The sequence below is a fragment of the Pholcus phalangioides genome, unplaced genomic scaffold, assembly GCF_987345545.1.
Source record: "Pholcus phalangioides strain wild (caught in Gottingen) unplaced genomic scaffold, Ppha-v1.0 ptg000014l_1, whole genome shotgun sequence".
In the NCBI taxonomy this organism is placed as follows: Eukaryota; Metazoa; Arthropoda; class Arachnida; order Araneae; family Pholcidae; genus Pholcus; species Pholcus phalangioides.
Window position 1 is genome coordinate 4,959,490 of NW_028301607.1, and position 9,879 is coordinate 4,969,368.

Here is a 9,879-nt window from a genome sequence, read left to right on the forward strand (position 1 = left end):
TTGTCCTTGGCAGACCTTCTCAATTTTTTTTTACTAGTTGCTCCCTCGCAGCAACAGATCACGGGTGCCAGATATATTTAAAAGCACCTGGTGGTCAACTGAACTGGAAGTGTCGCAAAAGAAGCTCCAAGCTCTGAGAATGTGATATACAATATCGGGGCAAAATTTGCCTGTGCCTGGCATTTAGTTAATACAGCAGCACAGTATTGTAAAGAGATTAAGAGCATGGGGCTCTCTATGTGAAGAAGCAGCCTCCGAATTTGGTGCTATATATCATTCTTTTATGTCCTTCAAAACAAAATCACAGCTGGCAATGAGCCAGATTGGTAACAAGACAATTCTGAAAGTGGCAAACAGTTCTGTGGTTAGTGTTGCTCCAATCCAAAATACTGAGGAGCAGGGCTGCAACTGGGGAGGGGGGGGGGGTGGCAGGTGTGTTGGATACTATGAGCACTAGGATAAACAGCAGCAGAATTCACCTTTTAACTAATCGTTCTACATTATATTTGGGAGTGCCAAAATAATTTAACACCCTACCTTGACAAAATATCTAGTTGCAGCCATGCTGCAGAATCAACCAGAAACATTTATTCTGTGAAAAGGTTAAGGTGCCATTGATCACAGCACCCTGATAGTTAGAAAAAATTTACCATTGCTACTATACACGAAAAAAAAAATTGAAAATAGTTTTTCCAACCAGAATAGAGCCTATTTTGATATCTATTCATCTTTTAGAGAGGGTATTTATTCAGAAATTGGACACTGAGTGTTCTTTCACCCATTTCGTTCTTTCATCCATTTATTTCTGAATGTATAAACCCTTCAGAGCCTTCTTTTAACTTGGGTGCACCCGGGCAGGTGCGGCAAATTATAGCCCAGGGCTGCAAATTTAAAAAATCAGTGATCAAGAAATGGTTAAGTGGGAGAAGGGTAGCAAAACCCTAATCTACTTTTGCCAAGAGATCAAGGAACTAAGTATGTTTGAGCGACCAAAAAAGTGTGCAAGCAAGGGGGAATGACAAAAATAGTGTGCAAGCAAGGGAGAATCACAAAAAGAGTGGTCAAGAAGGTTTGTTTATATAGGAAGGACCTAGAGAGCGAAGAATCAGATCAATGAGTGACAGAGGAAGTTATCTTGAGAGTGTACAAGCATAGCAGTGACTTGAGAAACATGTCAGTGAGCGAAGGATGAACAGAGTGGCCTTGGGAGTATGCAAGTATGTCAATGTTGAAAAGAATGACATATAGAGAAGGGTCACAGGTCAGTTAGTAACAAAGTTTGAGTGATAAAAAAAGCGACTTAGGGAGCAAGAAACCAGGTCGATGAGCAAACAAAAAAGAGTGACCTAGAGAGTGCACAAGCATGGGAGATGACTTTAAGAGTGTACAGCCATAATGCGGGACTGAAAGAATGTCTTAGACAGCAAGGAATCGGGTCAGTGAGCGACAAAAGGAGTTACATTATGAGAGAGTGGGACCTGGAAAATGCAGGGAAACACGTCAGTAAGAAACTGAAAGAGTGACCTAGAAAGTAATCGTGGGAATAACCAAAAGAGTGTCCTAGAGAGTGTGAAAGCATATGAGCAACCAAACGAGTAATTTAGAGACGGGTATTGAGAGAGAGAAGGGGGTGGTTTAGCAGGCTATAGGCACAATTTTTTAGGAATGAAAGGTTAAGAAAATTAGACTAAAATGGAAAAAAGGCAGCAAAACTATAAATCTGCTTCCTCAAGGCCCCACTGCATAGGGGGGGACATTGTTAAAGTGATATTTTTTTGGTTACACACTCTATTTTTGAAAATGAAATTAGATTTGGCTTGAGAGAGTTGAAAGGCATCAATTTATGTAGTGGCAGATCCCCCCCCCCAAAAAAAAACTATTTAAATCCTTAGTTTTAACTTTTCAATGAATGGGTTTTAACTAGATAGACTTTCCTTTATGTTCAACTTATTTGGCCGATGATCAGTAAAGTGGTTGTACAATATGCTGTCACTACGCCCATAACAACCCTTTACCACGGTGAGTAATTCTTCTGATCAAATATGCACCAGAACACATTTTAACCTTAATAATTAAATCACACAAAGAAAATATGTCAACACGCAGAGATTTAAGTTTCGTGAAGTTATTTAATTTTTAGAGTTCAGACTTTAGATCTCAAACGTTTCACATGACTAGACACAAAAAATTTTCAGACAGAAATTACCAGAAGAGACAGATTTTCTCTCTCCCTACTATATAAAGGGGGCAGTATCTAAGGAACCTCACCCGATCATTGGATGCGCAAAAAACGTCATTCCTACTTTTATCCACTCAGGGTGCCGAAAAACAGAATAAGAAAATAAAACTTCTACTGAAGTTGTTTGGACAACAGTTCAGGCAATGTAGTCTAAACGAAGAAATAATTTGATTTCAAAAATCTTGATATTAAATCACACATTTTACATCATACAATTTTGAAATTATCACCTCCGTTTGGGAAATAAAACAAGCTTTCCAGCGATACCCTGCATCATACATAAATATTCTTGTTTCATGACATGCCGAAAAATTTGAATCTAGACAAAGGAAAATCTTAAAAAAATTCAAATTTTCAACATCTAGATGACAGATCAATTTCAATCTTAACATTATTTCAGTTTCTCTCCCTCACAATATTTTACAACACAGTTTTTTTTTTCTTCAAGCATTGAAACAGTGGAGAGAAAAGGAATGAAAAAAAAATTAAATTTTAAAAATACGGGATGCATGGTTTTTTATAAATTCATTACAGAGCAATGAATGTCCGGTTAAAAAATCTGACACAGCGACCCTGCTTCTGGAGGGGGTCTGATCAATACCTTCTAAAGAAGAAGGTATTGGTCTGATGCACCAATATGCGTTAAGAACAGGGGTGACTCGAGAAGAAATCTGTACTTGTGCGGAACCTATTTTTTGGTGTCCCCTGCCCACGGTTTTTTTTTTTTGTCCGCAAAGCTCACTTTTTCAACTCGAATTTCACACTTTCTTAGAGCAGTGCCCAAGTGCGGATCCAGACGGGGGGCGATCCCCCTTCCCAAGAGCTGAATGGGAGAAATTTGTCTGTCCCGTGAAATACGGATCCAATGAATCTACACAGGAAGTCGCTTATCCGTCACATCGCCCTGGATCCGCCTGCCTTCACTCCATTCGCAGCTGAAGATGCCTGCCTAGGCTTTATTCGCCACTGAAGATGTCTGTACGTCCGCTCAGTTCGGAGCTTAATATTTTTGCCGCCACTCATTTCGCAGTTTAAGACGTCCTGCCTCAGCTTCTTTCCGAGATGAATATTTCTGCCTCTGCTCCATTCTCAGCTGAAGATGTTCACCTCTGCTCCATTCTCAGCTGAAGATGTTCACCTCTGCTCCATTCGCAGTTGAAGATATTTACCTCTGCTCCATTCACAGCAGCTCTGAAGATGTCTTCCTTTGCTCAGGTACGGATCGGGGGAGGAGGGGGGCGATAGGTAAGAACCGAATAATATTGGAAATTTTTCCTGTCCCGTAAAATACGGGACGATATAACGAACTTACTCAATTCTCTGGATCAACACCCCCTATAGATAAGATTTGATCTATAGGGAGTGTTGCCTGGATCTGCACCTTGCGGTGCCCCCATAAAATTAGTCGTCTACTAGACCACAGTGAAAAGAGGGGGATTTCCCCTACCCAAAATGCGAGGAAAATGGCCGATAGAGATGGGATAACATGATCGAGAGTTTGTTGTTCTATCCTTTGGAATACAGCACCCCTCCCCCCCCCCGCAGGACCGTCTTAAGTGCACCATAGTAACACCCCCTATAGATAATCTTATCTATAGGGGGTGTTGACCGTAGGCCCGCACTGGCAAAGTGATTTTTCTGCCGCCCTCTCTCACCAAGCTGGAAATACTCGTCTTCAAACTACTGTAAATTGTAACCAGAACTCATCACGCGGCTATAAAGTTCAATTCAAGTATCTATAAAAGAACTTTTTTCAACCTTTTATATAGTAATACCGGACTTACGATAAGAATTTTATGATCGACTCCCTATTGACAAGTATTTTTATGGGCTGATTATGCCCCTCCTCCTCTTCTCGCAAGTGTCATCTTAAGGCACGTATACACTAGCGCGCAGATTATGCAATGAAAGCATTCGCAATTGGTTGTTCAGTAATTTGTACGGTGTTGCGAACTATTCTTGAGCTGTTTTTACTGGACCCACCAAGAATCGGTTTTTTCAGCGAACACAAAGGAAGTTTGTGTACCCACGAGCGGATTAGAACCGCTGCAGGGGGTCGTGCGTTCGTGCCCAAGCACGGCCGGGAGGAGACGGGTCTCAACTGTAGAAAGAGGGGCCTCGTGAATGTATGATCTGATAGAAAAATTTGTGAATAAACACGCCAAAAGAAAAATGGTAGGCAGGTATTTTTTTTCTAGCCAGATAGGAGGAAGGAGGCTCAGAATAATCAGTTCGCCACAGGGCTTATGCAGGGCCACAACCGGCTGCATGGGCGGAGATAAGGGGGGGGGCAGCGTCAAAGGTGGAGTCGGCTGATCGAATGTATATATGTATATACGAATCGACATCATCATCATCTTGCCGCCCCCCCCCCCAGACTTCCAAGTCTATCTCCGCCTATGACCGGCTGGTTTGGTAAATCAGGTGCTGGACCAGAGGGGAACAAATTTCACCTTTTAATCTCTGTTTTAACATTGCAAGAGGGTACCAAAATGCTTGCTTGACACAGCTGACCAAACCTCTAGTTGTGGTCCCGGGTCTTAAGGTGGCCTTTATGTACCTTTGAAGACCGGACACACCTAATTTTGGTGCCCCCGATGACGTTTCTCAGCTCAACAAATTTTTTTTGCTTACATTCCAACTCGGATTTGGCATCCTTTCCTAGAGAGGTGCCCCATGTGGCTGCACAGGTCGCACGGCCTCTTTGGCGGCTCAAAGGCTTCAGCCTAGTTTCTTATAATTTTTGTTTTTTTCATACTATAAATTCTTTATCGAGGGACCAGTGAAAAATCTGGCCTCTAATGTCCCAGCATAGCGACCCCTGCTGCAGGACGTGGTTGCGATAAATGCATCCAGTCTTTTCGCTAGGCCAGTACGTCCTATAGGTGATGAAGCTCAGGTATAAAAAAACTAAATTCTTCATTCAGCTTTGCTCCTTATAAACAAAGCTTATGAACTGACATGAAACATGAAATTTCCAGTTCAGTTACTTTTTCGAGAGCCAAGGTGACATCCAAAACAAAAGACCTCCACACAAGCAGACGATAGATAAGATCGTAAAAAGTAAGTTTTTCCACAACACTGAGCTATAAGGAAAGTTTACTTATAGTTCAGTGACTTTATAGTAATGTGTTGCCATCTAATCTCAAATTTAAAAGTAACTTATGTGGTGATGATGAAGTTTGAATAAAAAAAACTATATTCTTTATTCCCCTCAGTTCCTTATAAACGAAGCTCATAAACTGAACTGGAAATCTAAACTGAAAGTTCGGTTAATTCATTTGAGCATAAGGAGACGTCCAAAACAAATAACCTCTTAATGAGCAGACGACAGACAAGAAGTCGGTTCCCTACAAGCTAAGCTCACAAACAGAACTGGTAGTTCAAACTTCCAGCTCAGTAATTTTTTCAGGACACAAGGAGACGTCCAAAACAAGTAACCTGGAGAGAAGCAGACGACAGATTCTGAGGCTTGCATCAAGCTTATATTACTGGAAGGAGCATTCAGCCGCCGCGACGGCAGCGCCGTCAAATGCAAGGAAATTACGTGACTCGGTGGAACCAAAGTTCCCGCCTGGCAATTTGCCCATAGAAATGTACAGTTCGGTCTCTAAATATTGGGTTTGAAAGATTAAAAAAGGATACAGAACTCATCTAAAGGTGAAAAAAGATTTATTTATTTATTTCATTAATACTGGAATAATTTCTTTCATTAATACTGGAATAATTTCTTTCATTAATACTGGAATAATTTCTTTCATTAATACTGGAATAATTTCTTTCATTAATACTGGAATAATTTCTTTCATTAATACTGGAATAATTTCTTTCATTAATGCGGAAATTGTTTCTTTATGCTGGAATTATTTCTTTTATTAATGCTGGAATTATTTCTTTTATTAATGCTGGAATTATTTCTTTCATTGATTCTGAAATTATATCTTTCATTGATTCTGAAATTATATCTCATTAATTTTGGAATTATATCTCATTAATTTTGGAATTATATCTTTCATTAATTTTGGAATTATATCTTTCATTAATTTTGGAATTATATCTTTCATTAATTTTGGAATTATATCTTTCATTAATTTTGGAATTATATCTTTCATTAATTTTGGAATTATCTTTTTCATCAATTTTGGAACTATCCCTTTCCTTCATTCTGGAATTATCTCTTTCCTTCATTCTCGAATTATTTCTTTCATTGATTCTGATATTATATAACATTAATTCTGGAATTATCTCTTCCATTAGTTCTGGAATTATCTCTTCCATTAATTTTGGAAATATCACTTTTTCATCAATGCTGAAATTATTTCTTTCATTAATTCTAGAATGCTTTCATTAATTCTAGAATGCTTTCATTAATTCTAGAATGCTTTCATTAATTCTAGAATGCTTTCATTAATTCTAGAATGCTTTCATTAATTCTAGAATGTTTTCTTTCATTAATTCTAGAATGTCTTCTTTCATTAATTCCAGAATGTTTTCTTTCATTAATTTTGGAATTATCTCTTACTTTAATTCTGGAATTACCGCTTTCATTAATTTTGGAATTATCACTTTTTCATCAATCTGAAATTATCTTTCATTAATGCTGGAATAATCTTTTTCCTTAATTCTGGAATAATCTTTTTCCTTAATTCTGGAATAATCTTTCATTTATTCTCAAATGATCTCCCATTAATTCAGTTACCGCTTCCAATTGTTTTGGAATTATCACTTCATTTATGCTGAAATTACCTCTTTCACTGATTTCGGAATAATATCTTCCATATAATATTTTCTTTGATTAATTTTGGAACTATCGCTTTCCTTAATTCTTAAATTATATCTTTTTAATTAATTCTAGAATTTTTCTTTCATTAATTTTGGATTTATTCTTTTCTTAGTTCTGTAATTCTCTTTCATTAATTTTATTATTATCTGTTTCATTAATTTTATTATTATCTGTTTCATTAATTTTATTATTATCTGTTTCATTAATTTTATTATTATCTGTTTCATTAATTTTATTATTATCTGTTTCATTAATTTTATTATTATCTGTTTCATTAATTTTATTATTATCTGTTTCATTAATTTTGGAGTTATCTCTTCCCTTCATTCTGGAATTATCTTTCATTAATTTTATTATTATCTCTTTCATTACTGCTGAAATTATCTCTTTCATTAACTCTAAAGTTATCTCTTTTACATTAATTCTAAAATATTTTCTTTCATTAATTCTGGAATTATCTCATCAGTGCTGAAATAATTTCTTTCATTTATTGTTTTAAATTCCTGTGGATGCCATAAGAAAATAACTAAGGGATTGTGTGTATTTTCACCGAGTCACGTGACCTTCAGACGAAAGATGTTGGGGGAGACCACTGACGTTATATTCGCTCCAGTCGGGGCTCTTTCTCGTTAGCCCCGCGCTCCAGTAATATAAGCTCGATGGAGGCTTGATTTATATGCTGTTGGTCTGCCATCTAATCTCGAAATTTTAGGCAACTCATGCGATGATGAAAAGCGAGAGAGTTTGTTATTTTTTAGCATAAAATTTTTTTATGAGACGAAAATTTCGGTAACAAAATTCTTACATTTGCAATAATCGATTTTATGTAGAAAAAATAATTTCTTTCCACAAAAACATACGGACAATATGGATGATCGAACAAATAAGGGAAAATACGGATTATGTGGTCTTCAGATAGGGTTACCGGATTCAAAACTGAAAAAGGAGGACGCCTGGTGCGAACATTAGGCAGTGCCGTCTTAACGCATGCCTCCTCTATCCCCAGGCTGTGCCCGAAGGGCCTCAAGAGAAGAGATGCTTCAGAAAAACGAGACGTAGTTGAATTTTTCAGGTAGGGCCTCCAAAAAATCCCTTGGCTCTGGGGCCCATGATGCTCTTAAGACGAGCCTGCCTGTCAGCCCCCATGCGGAGGGGGCGGGGGGTTCATGGAATTCCAGTACTTGATTCCTTACATGTACATTACTTGAACAAAAACAGCAATGAAAAATTCGAAAATGATCAAAGTTAAAGAATTGCAACATATATTTGATAAAACGATGATGGAGCGCTTTTTAAAAGTATGACAAAAATTTCTCTGTTCAATATGGTTCGAGCCACGATGAAGTGTCAGCAGGTGGACCACGCTAAATGTTGTTAATATTTTATGAATTTTGTAAAATTAATTTAAATGTCATTCCTCTCAAGGGATCGTGTTTGATTACGATACAGACTATCAACGCGTTCCTGAAATAATAAAAAAAATTGAGTAATAAAATGCGTTTTCTTTCTTAAAAAACATTTCCCCTTCAAAATTTATGTTCTTAACTCGAAAAGTTTGAAAGTCGGGGAGCAACTACGTAAAATTTTTTAGAGGAGCAGCAAAATTTTTTTTGTATTGGGCCGCGAAATTCTTCTAAGCCCGGACTCGTCTCCGATTTTTGAATTTAAATATCTCAGGGAATAATGCAGTTAAAAACATGTAATTTGTTTGTTGGGCTCAGAAGAGAAAGAGCAACAACTGTTAAATTGGAAGTTAGAGGACGGGGGGGGGGGTCGTATACATTTTTTTTGTTAATTTTGTGTACAGTGTATTTTCATCTTCAAAACTCGTACAGGGTGATTACTGGTCACATTTTGAGAATTTTTAAAATTGGAACCATACCACTACGACGAACGGTTGATGAGATAAATGCTGTAATAACACTCTAAGGAGAAACCATTGAATGTTAGAATGGCCGTCAAGCCGAAAGATACCCAGGCCACATCACCGTTACTTCTATAGATCAAACTACACAGTTGATCCACTAATGACGCACAAAAATCATGTCCTTATTCTGTAGAACGTAGTTTACTCCATGGGCCCATCTGGGCACTTCTGACACCGGGGTGTCAAGTAACAATTTGATCTGGTTCCGATTTTTAAGAGTAAATATGCAAATAGGTAGGTAGTAGTGCCTCTCTCAGAAAAATCGCTTTGTATGTGGACGTATTATAATGTTAAGACAGCCCTGGGCGTACTTTATGAAAATTGTGAAAAGCTAATCGATAAACTCAGCAATAATGTGAAGTCTAGTTTGCAATATTATTAGTTTCTCATCTTTTGTGCCATCCTTGTGATAATGATCTTCAACTATACAATCACAAGTGTTCTTAAAATTTCAGGATCTTCTATCGGATGATCGATGTTGAGAAAAAATTGTACATTAAAAAAAATACCATTTGATATCTTTTGTGGTGTCTTTTTTGTACTGATGCCCTGAACACGTGCTTATTTTGCTTAATGGTTAATCCGTCCCTGAGTTAAATCGAGATGCTCAAAACAAAAATTTATCAAAAATTCACATTTTTAGCGTTGCTTACCGTTCTTTTGGGGTAGAAACACTTGATTTTTTCGGAATGGGGGTATTTATTCCAATTAGTCATAGCCGTACGTAGAATTTTCTCGAGGGGGGGGGGGGGGGGGGGGTTCAGATTTTTTTCCCCTCTGAGGGGGGGGGGAGTTATTTAGTGCAAAATAACACTATAATCTTGGCCCGGCTCAATTTCCCTTGCGTACGCCAATGCAATTAGTCACTCTTGTACCATTTTTTTCCTTCTGGGATCAGTCCGTCTACCTGGCTGCAAATCTAACAAGCGA